The sequence below is a fragment of the Hemitrygon akajei genome, chromosome 10 (assembly GCF_048418815.1).
Source record: "Hemitrygon akajei chromosome 10, sHemAka1.3, whole genome shotgun sequence".
NCBI classification, from domain to species: Eukaryota; Metazoa; Chordata; class Chondrichthyes; order Myliobatiformes; family Dasyatidae; genus Hemitrygon; species Hemitrygon akajei.
The window spans coordinates 63,970,390-63,985,398 of NC_133133.1; the positions used below are offsets into that span (position 1 = coordinate 63,970,390).

Sequence of the window (15,009 nt, forward strand, 5' to 3'; positions counted from 1 at the left end):
TTTGCCCACTCTCCTAATCTATCTAAGTCCTTCTGTAGCTTCTCTGCTTCCTCAAAACTAATATCCCCTCCACCTATCTTCATATCATCCACACACTTGGCCACAAAATCATTAATTCATTCATCCAATTCATTGACATATAATTTAAAAATGAGCAGTCCCAACACAGTCCCCTATGGAGCACCACTAGTCATCAGCAGCCAACCAGGAAAGGCTCCCTTTTTCCCTACTCTTTGCCTCTTGCCAGTTAGCCAGTGCTTTGTCTATGCCTCTGCCTTCCCTGTAATACCATGGGCTCTTAACTGCTTAAACAGCCTGATATGTGCCACCTTGTCAAAGGCCTTCTGAAAATTCAAGCACACATCATTCACCAATTCTCCTTTGTTTGTACTGATTGTTATTTCTTCAAAGATTTGTTAGGCAACATTTTCCTTTAAGGAAACCATGCTGACTGCAGTCTATTTTATCAAGTGCCTCCAAGTACTCCAAACCTCATCCTTAATAATTGACTCCAACATCATCTCAGCCACTGAGTTCAGACTAACTGGCTTAATTTTTTCTTTCTTCTGCCTCTCTCCCTTCCTGGAGCATGGAGTGGCATTCTCTAGTCCTCTGGAACCATGCCAAAATCAATTGATTCTTGAAAGATCAAAAGTAATGCCTCCACAATTTCTTCAGCCACCCCTTTGAGATCCTGGGATGTAGACCATCAGGTCCAGGTTGCTTATTTACCTTCAGACCTTTCAGTTTTCCATGAAGCTTCTCCCTAGCAATGGCAACTTCACACACTTCTACCCCCTGACACTCTTGATCTTGTGCCATACTGCTAGTGTCTTCCACAGTGAAGACTGATACAAACTACTTATTCAGTTCATCTGCTATTTACTTATCTCCTATTACCACATCTCCAGCATCATTTTCCAGTAGTCCAAAATCTACTCCCCTTTATTCTACACTTTATATATCTGAAGAAATATTTGGTAACCTCTGTAATATTATTGACTAGCTTACCTTCATATTTCATCTTTTCATTCTTTATGACATTTTGAGTTAAATTCCGTTGCTTTTTAAATGTTTCTCAATCCTCTACTTCCAACTAATTTTTGCTCCATTATATGTCTTTTGCTTTTATGTTGGCTTAGACATGTTGTTCTGCCTCTATAACCCTCCTTTTCTGGAAAGTATCTATCCTGCGCCTTGTGAATTGCTCCCAGAAATTCCAGCCATTGCTGATCTGCCATTATCCCTGCAAGTGTTCCCTTCCAATCAATTTTGGCCTGCTTCTTGCTTTATGTTCTGGCTCATGAGGGCAAGTTTCTCTTATTCTTCTTTCACCTTTCTTAATATCATTGGGGATCCTTGGAAATAAACACTGAAGTTCCTCTGTTCCTCAGTGTTTCTTAGGGTCTGCTCTTTTTGCTACATTGGGCTTAGTAGTGTTCTCCAAATGTACCATGTCATATTCTACATCATTAATTTCAATTCCTGAGGTAAATCACTGGTGACAGGCTTTCAGTAGCAGAAAAAGCCCATGATTACTGTCCACTGTATCTTTTCATCAATGAAATTTGAAATTACCTTGGATTAATTTCACACATCAAACATTGTCAAGGGTCTCACTGGAGTCTATCTATCTACCAGTGCTTCTTTGTGCTCCTCTTCTTTCTCTTCAAAACATTTATTTCATGGAATAAGTACGTCTCCCTTCTCCACTACACTTCTTATATTAAAGAAGACAAAAATAGCATGTCTATCTCTCACACTGCAATGCATCAATGTTATACGTAAACTTCTCAACCTACAGACATTGCATATATAGTCACCAAAATATGAATGATTTCTTTAACTTCCACTTACTACAGCTGTATTCATCTATTCATTGCTAAGTCTTAAAATTCTTGATTTAGTTGTCACTGTCAACCCTACCTCATTGAAGTCCATAAGCCATGGCTTAAAAATATGCCATGTATTTAACTCGGGCCACATGTTAGACTTTTATTTATTTATTATTTATTGCTTTATTTCTTTACAATTAATTAGTTCCAGATGATTACTTAATTATCCGGGAGACTTGCAGTGACTTTGCACTGCTACAAGGTAAAACTACATTTCCATGTGTATTTTGTATTCATTCATGCACAATGGCCATCACTAGCATTTATCATCTGTCTCTTATAGTCTCCGAACTGTGGGAGAAATTAGAAGTCAACCACATTATTGTGGGCTAAAGTGCTACATTGGCAAAAGACATCAGACTTTGTACATCAATGAGCTAGTTATTTTACAACAACCCAATAATTTTATGGCTGTTGGTATTGGTATTAGCTCTTTAATTCCAAAGTTATTAAACTGTTTGAAGTTAAATTCCCATCTGCCATAACAAGATTTAAGTTTTGCAGTGTTAGGCATTAACTTTTTCAGTGCAACCCTACATTTTACTATTGCTCAACTAGACCAACACTACTAAATCAGTTTTGCTGCAGCAGCAGAACATTATATTTACAGGGCTTCCTAAAATTTAATAATGGTGATGGATATTGAGGAATCTGCTTCAATCTTAGTCAACCATATCATAAATACTGAGCCTTATGCTGAAGATTAAGTTGACTAACCTTAGCACTGGTCTGCGGATCATGGATTGGTAAACTTCACCAGAGTGTGATGACTAATGGAAGGCAAAACAGTCCAGCAGTTCCTCACTAACCTCCTGGAAATTCATTCATCTATCCTCAATTCACATTTTCACATCTGTTGACACACATGATAGAAATCATTTTAACATTGATCAACCAAAAGAGGATAAGACAGGAATGATCACAAGGTGAATAACATACAGTATATATACGACAAGTAAATAATAAAAATAGATGAGATAGTGAATATGGTTGGTAAAGAGATACAGGGACATCAGTCAGCTGGGAAGTTGGGTGGAGTGGGGGCAAATAGAATTTATTCTAGACGTGTGTCATTCTAAGTCATCTCATATTGACTGACCATGTACAATAAATGGCTTTGATCTACAGAGAAACTTTGGTGGACAAATTTACAGATCTCTGAAAATGGAGACACATTTGGATAGGGCAGTGAAAAATATTTAGTTAGCTTATCTTCAGATACAGGGGAATTGATTATATGAATTACAACATCATGTTGCAGTTGTAAAAGACATTGATTAGGTCATGCTTGGAATATCACACCAATTTCTAATCAACTTTCTAAAGAAAAGAATGTTGTGCTGCTGAAAAGATTGCAGAAGAGATCCACTAGGATATTGCCTGGTATTAGGAGACTAAGTTACAAGAGTTTGTATTCACTAGTATTCTCACCGGGACTTTATAAAATTATGAGGGGCATTGATAGGGTAAATAGTCATATTCTTTTTCCAAGACTATGTGAGTCAAACTAGAGAACATACTTCTAAGTTGTCAGGGGAAATATTTAAAGGAGATCTGAGAGGCAAGTGTTTCACACAGCAATTAGTGAATATATGGAACCAGATGACAAAGGAGATCATAGAAGCAATCCCAGCACTTGAACAGAAACATGTATGGGAAAGGAATGGAGAGATTTGAGCCAAATATGGGCAAATGAGATTAGTGTAACTAGACATCTCAGGCAGTGTGAATGAATTGGCTGAAAAACCTGATTCAACGTGGACACACTTAGACTACAAGCTTGTCCATCAATTTTATCTGAGGCAACTGTGCACTCATTCAACTAAAAACATGTAAATCTCTATTCTGGCTGTTGAAAATGCTTTAAGCCACATTCCAATGTATTGAGTTGTACATAATGAAAATGATAAAGATTGCTCCACCTGCACTTGTGCAGGAGCAGACAAAGGAGAAGAAAGAGCCTGGGAGCCATGGACAAAACAGCTGGGTTTGGCAAAGGATACAATTCTCTTGCAGCGCACACTGCATATTATTGCTACTACTCTACTGGAGAACACTTTGGATGGTTCCAGATGGTCAGTTTTCTTCAACCTAATTCTGGAAGCAGACATGTTAGCATTCAGCGTCTGAACTCCTATTTGAATAGAACAAATAGCATTCAGTGAAAATGAACGCAGCCCCTGTGTTGGAGGGACCAGTTATACTTGTTATGTTTTGAAACTTCAAAACATTAACCAAATTTAATGGAAGACATTGGAGTCCAAAGTGTGAGTCTAACTTCTCATTTCTTTAAGGAGTCGTGCACCTATCATGTGATAGCATGATGACATAGGTAATTAATGTATTTATACATATATCCCATAATGAATTATTGAAATGAAAGTAAATGCTTAATCAACTGATATATTTACAAGATTACTCAAATATTTCTCAAATATTAGATACACAATGCTGCCCTCTGCTTAGCAATAAGCTCCAACTTAATAGAGAATGCATCTCATCTACAGTATATACACAGTACTTTATGTTATACATCTACTATACATAGACATCCACAGCATAGTAAATTTAAAATTGTCCCATTCAGGCCAAAAGATTTAATTGTTGTGATGGCTTTTTTACTCATATGAGATCGTATTTTTCCTGATAAGGGGCATCACCTTACTTGGCAGATGAGACTTATGGCAGTGAAACGATCTCAGGTCCTGAAGCCTCATCTATGGCGGTTTTAGGAGCTGACTCTGAGACTGCAAGAAGTAGTTCTGATAACTCTGGCCATTTTTTTCCCTCCTTCCTTTTTTTCTTCATCTAGTTTGTGCACCTTTATCATGGGAAGGTGCATTTAATTCACTGGAGTATTCTCTTATTAATCTTTCTATTGTTCCCCTTATGATCTGATCTCTCCTCTTGGTTTTCTCAACCACAACATCATCTGACAAATCCTTAGTTTTCATATCTCCTTTCTCCTTCACCTTCCATTCATGTAGCTGGGCTTTGGTCTTTGCATCTACGTTTACAGCAACTTTTGGTCTCCCTCTTGAAGTTCATGCAATAACCTTAATGCAAACGGAGTAGGTTCCAGTTCTTTAAACTTAAAAAAAGCCGAATGCTTGCTTCTTCCTTGGAGCTTCTTGAACTCTCAGCTTAAAAACAAGCTACATTTTACAAGTAACTAACTTCCTGATTAACATATCAGAAGCTTTCTCAGATATGTTGCCTATGAACACTGTTGTAGTTGGACAACTACTTTCATCACTTTCATGATTCTTGTGAGCAGCATAGTCCTTCCCCGGTCCAATATGCTTTCCAACCTGAAGCTCAGAGGCTGGCACCAACAACTGCTTGCCCTCTGTTAGACAATAGACAATAGGTGCAGAAGAAGACCATTCGGCCCTTCGAACCTGTACTGCCATTTTGAGATCATGGCTAATCATCTACTATCAATACCTGGTTCCTGCCTTGTCCCCATATCCCTTGATTCCCCTATCCATAAGATACCTATCTAGCTCTTTCTTGAAAGCATCCAGAGAATTGGCCTCCACTGCCTTCTGAGGCAGTGCATTCCAGACCCCCACAACTCTCTGAGAGAAGAAGTTTTTCCTTAACTCTGTCCTAAATGACCTACCCCTTATTCTCAAACCATGCCCTCTGGTACTGGACTCTCCCAGCATCTGGAACATATTTCCTGCCTCTATCTTGTCCAATCCCTTAATAATCTTATATGTTGCAATCAGATCCCCTCTCAATCTCCTTAATTCCAGCGTGTACAAGCCCAGTCTCTCTAACCTCTCTGTGTAAGACAGTCCTGACATCCCAGGAATTAACCTTGTGAAACTACGCTGCACTTCCTCTACAGCCAGGATGTCCTTCCTTAACCCTGGAGACCAAAACTGTACACAATACTCCGAGTGTGGTCTCACCAGGGCCCTGTACAAATGCAAGAGGATTTCCTTGCTCTTGTACTCAATTCCCTTAGTAATAAAGGCCAACATTCTATTAGCCTTCTTCACTGCCTGCTGCACTTGCTCATTCACCTTCAGTGACTGATGAACAAGGACTCCTAGATCTCTTTGTATTTCTCCCTTACCTAACTTTACACCGTTTAGATAATAATCTGCCTTCCTGTTCTTACTCCCAAAGTGGATAACTTCACACTTATTCACATGAAACATCATCTGCGAAGTATCTGCCCACTACCCAGCCTATCCAAGTCACCCTGAATTCTCCTAACATCCTCATCACATGTCACACTGCCACCCAGCTTAGTATCATCAGCAAACTTGCTGATGTTATTCTCAATGCCTTCATCTAAATCGTTGATGTAAAGAGTCATGGTGTACATCATGGAGACAGTTGTGGCTTCATTGAGTACCTTTCATATTTCTCTTTCAAGTGGCTTCATTGAAGGGTATGTGGCATGCAAATGGTTGATGGATCTCCAATCAAGCTGTAGTTGTCTCAGCCAATCATGCCCCCACAATCCGGGTCCTCCCATTTTTACCACAGACAAGCTCGATGTGGCTTGTTAGTTGTTGTATTTCACTGTTATGAATATCATTTCCACAGGTGGCATCTTTGTTTTAGTATAATTTCCTTGTTGACTATCAGCAGGCTTCAGTTTGGTACCTTTGAAATATTGTTGAAACTCATTTTGTGGAATAACTGAAACAGCCAAACTAGTGTCCAATTTTATTTTAATTAATTTGCCTTGCAATTCTGGTGTAAGCCATATTGCTTGTCCATTGCAAGTCCCAAGGTTAGCCAGTCATGTGTCACTCCCAACATTATCAGATTTTTCATCAACAGCATGCAGGTAGGTGCTTTTTTGAAACTGCAGCTTGAATTTTTAGCTTTTTCTCTTCCGGATGTCAACAATATATTTTAGTCTGCCAGACTGCTCTTCGTATATGTTCATCTTTGTCATATTTTTTGCGAGTTTTGACTTTAAGTCTGCTTTGGTCTGGTGTATGTGAGGCCTTACCACAACAGTAACACAATTTGTTCAGCCAGGCTGATTTAGATGCTGCAATTTTGTCACACTCACTTTCATTCCTGACTACAACTCAATTATATCTCTGGCTTCAACTTAATTACGTTTCTGTCTGCTGTTTCCACTGATAGAGCAATTTCAACTGCTCTTTAAAGTGTAGGTTGGGCATCATTTAGGAGCCATTTTTGAATTTTTTTTGTAAAATTCCACAAAATAACATCATAAAGGACTCCTCCCATCCTGCGCACGGACTGTTTGATCTGCTTCCGTCTGGTAGGCGCTTCAGATCCCTCCAGACTAAGACTAATAGGCACTGAAGAAGTTTTTTCCCTACTGCGGTCACTTTGCTGAACAGTTAACTGCTGGTTAACTGTCGGCTAACTATTACTTGGATTGCATTACCTGAATGTATAATTTATATTTTCATTTATATCTATCATTATTATTGTTATGAGCAGAGAGACAACATCTGCCGGAAGTAAATTCCTTGTATGTGCATAGGTACTTGGCGATTAAAGTCTGATTCTGATTCTGATTCTGATTCTGAAATAAACTATCTCTCATTGGATCACTAAGCCCATCATTGTACTGACAACGCTCAGGCAATCTCTGCAATTCAGCCATACTTTGAAATGGATTCACATTATTTTGTTTTTGCTTATGAAATCTAAGGTGCTCTGCTATCAGCAATGGCATTGTTTCTAAATTTTCCTGCATTGATTTCATAATATCAACAAAGATCTTTTCTGCTGGCTTGGTGGGACAGTCAATTTTCAAAGTAAACTGTGTGGCTTTGAACACAATGCCCTCAACAAAATTGCTGCTTGTTTCTCATAAAGTATTTTATTTGTTTCAAAATCTTTCAAATTAGCTCAATATACATAAGCAAGTTACCTGTTGAGCAATCAAATGCATCTATCTTTTCAAAATAACCAGCCATGTCTGATTTTTTTAATGATTACTGTAACCTTGGTACTCATTGTTTATGGACCCATGAAATCTTCTCTTTTCTGCCTTTTATTTAAAAAATCTCCACCATGTTTTCCCTCTTGAAGAACATGTGCCATGCTGTATTTTTTTAAAACTTGATTATTCCTTGCTGTATTGCACCAGGTTTTATTTTAAAAACACCTTGTTGTGACAAAACAGCAAATTAACTTAAAAGAATCTGAATTATGAGTCAACTTTGCTTTTACTTTAAGTGAGGCACACATGTATCATGTGGTAGTGTGATGGCGTATATATGCATATACAGTGCCTATCAAATGTATACAGCCCCCTGGAAGTTTTCATGTTTTATTGTTTTACAGCATTGAATTACAGTGGATTTAATTGGCCTTTTTAACAGTGATCAGAAGTAAGAGACTCTTCCATCTCAAAGTGAAAACAAATCTCTATAATGTGCCCTAAATTGACTACAAATGTAAAACACAAAACATTTGATTACATATACAACCCCTCCCCTTAACGTGATGCACCAAATCATCACCAGTGCAGCCAATAGGTTTGACAAGTCACATTATTAGTTATCTGGTGATCACTGTGTACAGTCAAGGTGTTTCAATTGATTGTAGTAAAAGTACACCTACATCTGGAAGGTCCAACAGTCAGCATCCTAGCAAAAACTACACCATAAAGACAAAAAAACACTCCAAGCAACTCTGCCAAAAGGTTATTGAAAAGCACAAGTCAGGAGATGAATACAAGAAAATTTCCAAGTCATTGAATATCACTTGGAGTACAATCATCAAGTTAAATCAATCATCAAAAAATGGAAAGAATATTGCACAGCTGTAAATCTGCCTAGAGCAGGCCATCCTCAAAAACTGAGTGACTGTGCAGGAAGGGGACTAGTGAGGGAGCCCATCGAGAGACCTATGACAAATCTGGAGGAGTTTCAGGTGGTTGAGATGGGAGAGACTGTCTATACAACTGTTGCCCAAGTGCTTCACCAGTCACATCTTTATGGGAGAGTGGCAAAGAGAAGGCAACTGTTCAAAATAACTCACATGAAATCTGGGCTACAGTTTGCCGGAAGGCATGTGGGAGACTCTGAAGTCAGCTGTGTTACGAATGAGGAGCAACTCTGATGGGCAGAAGGGTGAAAAGTCGCTCCCCCCTTTTCGAGAATCGCAAAATCGCTATTATTTCGGGTCTGATACCCAGGAAATGAGAGAGATAAACAGCTCATGTCAGTAATGAGAGAGAGACAACGCAGGGATACACAAAGGTGGAATGTCCCTTCCTAACAAAAGCGGAACGGAACCACTGATTACTGCTATTGTCTCTTGGAGAAGGAATTGTTTATTGAGTACTGTTCTATTCATTGAAACCCCTCAGGGGGCAGCCAGAGTAGGCTGGTTCATGTGTTGCGTCATCCCAAGCTGATGGACACCTGAGACCCCGTGAGTGGGGATAAAAGTAGGGTCTGGGGAAACACCCCTCAGAAGCACTAGGAGAGACGCTACAAGACCGGTGGGGGCTTGTGTGTGTGTCCGCCCTTGCCTGGGTGACGAGTCCTCCACGGAACGGTCTAGCTAAAGGACGGAGGGGTCATACGTGAATGGTCACAAAAGCAACACATCGACAGATCAAGATTGTAAAAGGAAAGTCGGCAAATCAATAGCTGTTACTCTCTCTCTCTCCCTCTCTCTCTCCAACAATTGCAACACAGTGATCAGCAACTACTGCAGCCTGCATGAACTGAACTGAATTTTATATTTCCATCGGACAATTCATTATCCCCTAGACAACGATAGAGCTTATTTCTTATTGATTATTATTATACCCGCACTTTTAGGTTTAGTATTGATGACATATATTATCTGTATATTTGCATTGATATTATTTTTGTGTATTTTTACTAATAAATACTGTTAAAAATAGTATCATCAGACTCCAACGGTTACTCCTATCTTTGCTGGTAAGATACCCAGTTACAGGGTTCGTAACAGCTGGAAGAAGTTTTTTTGGTCTGATAAAACCAAAAGTGAGCTGTTTTGCCGTCAGACTAAGCACTATGTTGGAAGTAATCAAAAATACTGCATTCCTACCATGAAGCATAGTGATGGATGCATCATGATGTGGTGATCCTTCACTGCAGTTGGCCTTGGAAGGCTTGCGAAGATAGGGGGTAAAGGTGCATCTACTAAATACTGATTTGAAGGGGGTGAATGTTTATACAATCAATTATATTGTGTTTTATTATTGTAATTAATTTAAATCACTGTAGAGATTTGGGCTATGTCCACACTACACCAGATAAATCCATAACCAAAGCTTTGTCTCTTGATTTTTACCCTCCGTACACACTAAAACGGTATTTTCATCCCCTGAAACCGGAGCTTTTCAGAAACGCTGTCCAGGGTGCGTAATTTTGAAAACGCTGCTTGGGCAGATCAGTGTGGATGGGGTAATCGGAGAAATCTGAAAATGATGTCAGATGGCAACGGGCCATTTCATTGAATGCAACCCCACACACAATCTAACAATTTCAGAACAGATGGCAATGAGACTGAAGCTAGAAGAGTTAGAAATGTACTCACCAAATACTTAGATCCATAACTTACTGAATAAATAAGTACACTCACTTTGTCCTGTTTTCTGTCCTTGCTCATATGAAGGTGGTTTACCTATTTATGCAAGTACTTCTCTGACAATAGATGTGTAACAGCCTAATGTAACATTATATGGAAATACAAAATAATACTGATGCAGGCATGTTTTACACATTTGACAACATGTAAAACATTTAAAATGTTTTACACATTTAACATTTATTAATGCAACAGAATTAGTCATTTTTTCAATGTTCGTCATCAGCCGGTTCATACTGTCTGTGAACTCCCTGTCAGTTGCCTCCATACACTCCAGTATTTGTTTTGTTTTACTTTTAAGTCCTCCTGCGCGAGAGCCAACAGCTGCCCGTCGTTTAAGTTTTTCTAGTCCGTAACTGCACAGATGCGCACTTCCACAGCGAGAGTCAACACCAAACATGTCGCTTGTTTTCGGTAGATGTGTTCTGCGTAAGCGCAGTAGGAGGAGATTTGCTGAAATATCTGTTTCAATGTGAACAGAGATATTTTTAAAAACGCCTAGTGTGGACGCCTATCGTTCTTACGCGAAACCGGCATTTTCAAAATTATTCCGTCGAGTGTGGACGTAGCCTTGTTTTCACTTTGACACAAAAGAGTCTTTTTCTATTGATCAGTGTCAAAAAAAGCCAAATTGAATCCACTGTGATTCAATGTTGTAAAACAATAAAACATAAAAACTTCCAGGGAGGTGTGAATACCCTCTATAGACACTGTAACATATAATGAATGATTGAACTGAATAAGAATGCTTAATCAAACAATATATTTACAAGGTTACGCACATGTTACTGAAATATTAAATACACAACACCAGTAGTTGAAAGTGTTGCTTCAATCTCTATTCTATCAAGATGATTTATCTTTGAAGGCTGAAAACTTTATCTCCTGCTGGTCAGCAAGTTTCTTCTGCCTTGAAAGTCATCAAATTTTGGAATTCTTTTGAAATTTCTCCAAGTTCTTTGGATAGAAATCTTCCATTATGTCTAATGTGTTTATGATCTTTGACCGTGCAGTAAAGTCACACAGGTTAAAATTTAAAGTGGCAGCATAATGTCAGCAAATTTACAATTAGCAGAAGCCCATTGTGAAAGGACATGCACAACATTTTCATTATTCTAGTAGGGGTCGGGTGTGTAATTTCAAAGATTCAAAGAACACTTATTATCTAAGTACGTATGCAGAATACAACCCGGAGATTCATTTCCCTCATAAAACAAAGAAATCCGTGGAACCCATTCAAAGAAAGACATCACCCGACCCCCCCACACACATGCAATGAAATACAAATCGCACAAATGTCAACAAAAAAGAGAAAAAAACAGAATATAAAGCACAAAATCAAAAGAGTCCAGGCACATTCAGTTCAGCTCAGTGTTCATTAACTTCAGGCCACCCAAATTCAAAATCACCCAAAATAGCAACAAGAAAAGGAGTGACCAGAAATCAGAAACACATCATCACGTGAACTACAGAGACCAATCCACAGATTGTGTCAATTAAACCTTTCCCAAGCCCAGAACTCCAGCATGATCCTCCAGCTGCATTGAGGGGGAGAGAGAGAGAGAGGGACCATTCAAATGGCGCAACCTTCCTTTGGGAGCAGTGAACGAGAGGCTGGTACACAGTGTTGAACACCAGCTCAACTTTTGCACTCACCTCGATAACTTCAATCTTCCTTGACATTTTAATCTGTGAGATCAATGAGAAATGGTGCCAATCATGGGCTTGAGGTTCTAGTCTTCTTAGCCCCGAGGGTGCACACTTCATTCGAAGCTTCATCGAACGCTCTCAGAGACAGCAAGGCACTGGCAGCACCAGAGATTTTTTTCTTGCTGGTGCTACAGTGGGGCTGAATTATTCGGTGATGGTGCTGAGGGATGTACTGTATGGTAATATGTATTCGCAAGACCAGACGTGTGACGTTCAAAAGTCAGTTTCAAGCATTATGTGCCTATTATAAATGCCTCTGTTGATTCACAAGCAACAGCAATTGATAGATCTAATATAGAAGTGAACTGTGACAGGTCAACAGCATCAGAGAGAACCCGGACTACACAGAGCATAAACAAACAAACCAACAGAGCATCCGATCCACAGCGCACAACATGAATCACGCACCAATCCCACAATCAGCGTCAAATGCGTGCTTTTCAACTGAAAACCACAACACTAACCAACAATGTCCATGCTATACGCATTACATAGACAGACAATGCCAAAAGATACACCATTATTAACATCAAATAAGGCAAACGACAGGTGCAAGGCTTTACCAGGAGTTCGACAAATCGTACTCTGACCATGCAACACTTCAATTAATTCGGCTACTGAATTTAAAACAAAAATCAACAGAATCACCGTTTGGAAGTTTAAGCAAAACCAGTAGGCTTAGTAACAGTAAATGTAATATTTTAGGATTTGCAGGAAGCATAAGGACTTGGGGTATCCACCACAAAATTATAATTATAATCGGCATTAGTCTAGGCCCAAATTTTTTTAAAAATAGCTGCGCTCCCCATTGATGTTTTCAGAGAAGCACAATCCATCTGTGCTTGTGATTGGTGGCGAAAGCATCAGTAATTTTCTGGAAGTCAAGCCCCTTGGTCCTCCGGCTGTTTATGGCCAACAGGGCCAAGTTGCTGTTCCGAGCATCGCCGCTGCTATTCCTTAGGTAGTTTTTATGGCGTCTGAGGCAAGAGAAACTCCACTTACATGAGGCAGTTGTCACAGGCAGTCAGTGATATGCGAATTAGTTTGTATAAATCTATATCTATATTGCGGTAGGGTCTCATTAGAGCTGGAAATTCCACTGTGTCATTCACTGTCTGTCCTTGCTTTTGTTTTGCTTCCAGCAGATGCCGAACCTGATGTAGCTCTGCAGTCAGGTTCACTTCAGTCACTCCATAGTATTGAGCCATTGGCCAAAGACAATTCTTGTCTAGGAAGAGCTTGTGTTTGGGCTCAATGCAGAGACTTCAGTCAGAACATCCCCAGTCTCAATTGAGAACTGTCTTTCCAATTTCAGTCAGAAGTCAGTATATAATCGGATAGAAACAGTGCTTGCAAAAGTCATCAGAGGATGTGACAGGTATGCTTTCGGTTTGGGCCTCAACAACAAAATCATGTAGGCGGCGGGGTGGCTGGGCCTGTCTCCTTTCATGTGGTCTGCTCTGTATACCGGCCTTGATGCACAGGTCCCTAGCTCTTGCCTGGATTTCATTCCATGATTCCTCTCCCTATTTTGCTGGGAGCGTATCGATAACAGACTGAGCCAAGTCCAAAGCGGATGAAAGTTCCAAACTGGGAGATTGTAGCTGGTCTGACATGAACTTGGTGACTCAGAATAAATCCTCAAACAGAGCGAGAAGTAAAGCAAACTGCTCATCAAACAGTCCATTTACATCTCTGGCCTCTGTACTTTTGGTTGACCCATTATATCTTGTAGTGTAGCTAGAATGGCAAGGGTTGATTTCCTTATAGCCCACAAAGCTGTATACAGCTATGCCCAGCGTGTATCAGACAATTTCTTCAACTCCACGGGCTCTGCAGTTAATTCCAGTTCTCTCTGTTTCTTCATGAAAAGATCATGGGCAACAGAGTTCGAAAAGAAGTTGTAAAGCGCATACACAGTTTCAAAAAACTCACCCACTTGTTGTACACTGCTCACAACATCCACTCAAACAAGGTTAAGTCTGTGAGCAAGGCAGTGTATATATAATGCCTGCGGGACCTCTTTCCTGAACCCATCTTGTACCCCGTCATTGCACCCGGACACCACTGCTGCCCCGTCATAACACTGACCTATACACGCATTCTTATCAATAACACACTGGGCGAGTGTCTGTTCAATGCTTTTAAGAAGTGACTCTGTGTCCAACTGGTCTGCTGGAGTGAAGTGCAAGAATTCTTCAAGCACTGTTTCGTTATTCAAATACCACACCACCACGGACATTTGCTCCTTTTTACTCAAGTCTTTACTTTCATCCACCATGATGGCAAAATGTCCAGCCTCCTTTATTACTGCATTTATTTGACGTTTGACCATATCTGCCATAATATCCATAATTTCATTTTGGATATCGTGAAAGGTGTTTTTTGCATTTCCAGGATTGTCTTCTATTTTTTTTAGCTACAGTCTATCAAACTGCCCAATTTTCACTGAGCAACTCAACAAAGTTTCCCCGATAGCCAGATCCATCATCCTCCTGGTGTCCTGGCTGGGTAATGCCTTGGCACACAGTATAGCATAGAGATTGGGAGTTGCTGGGACTGCTCTCATATACTCATGATTTTCTTTGCATGTCCTTTATCAAGCACATTTCCCAATCTTGAACCATCTTGTTTTCTCAATCTGAATTTGGCCCATGCCTCCATAGCAAACTTATGAGCTGCACTTACATGGTGGGTTTTGAAAGCTGTTGTAGCTTTCCGCCAGTTGCGGTAACCGGTGACAGTGAAGGTAGACTCAGGATGGAACCCATGTCCTCCACACAGGAAATGCCTGCATGAGAAGCAGAACATAGTATCT

The 15,009-nt window shown here is 39.8% G+C and overlaps 1 pseudogene; it reads right to left on the reverse strand.

The window, feature by feature from the left end:
* Nucleotides 1-4,612: 4,612 nt before the first annotated feature.
* On the reverse strand, nucleotides 4,613-14,535 carry LOC140733987 (RNA-binding protein 25-like; annotated as a pseudogene).
* Between the last annotated feature and the right edge of the window lie 474 nt (nucleotides 14,536-15,009).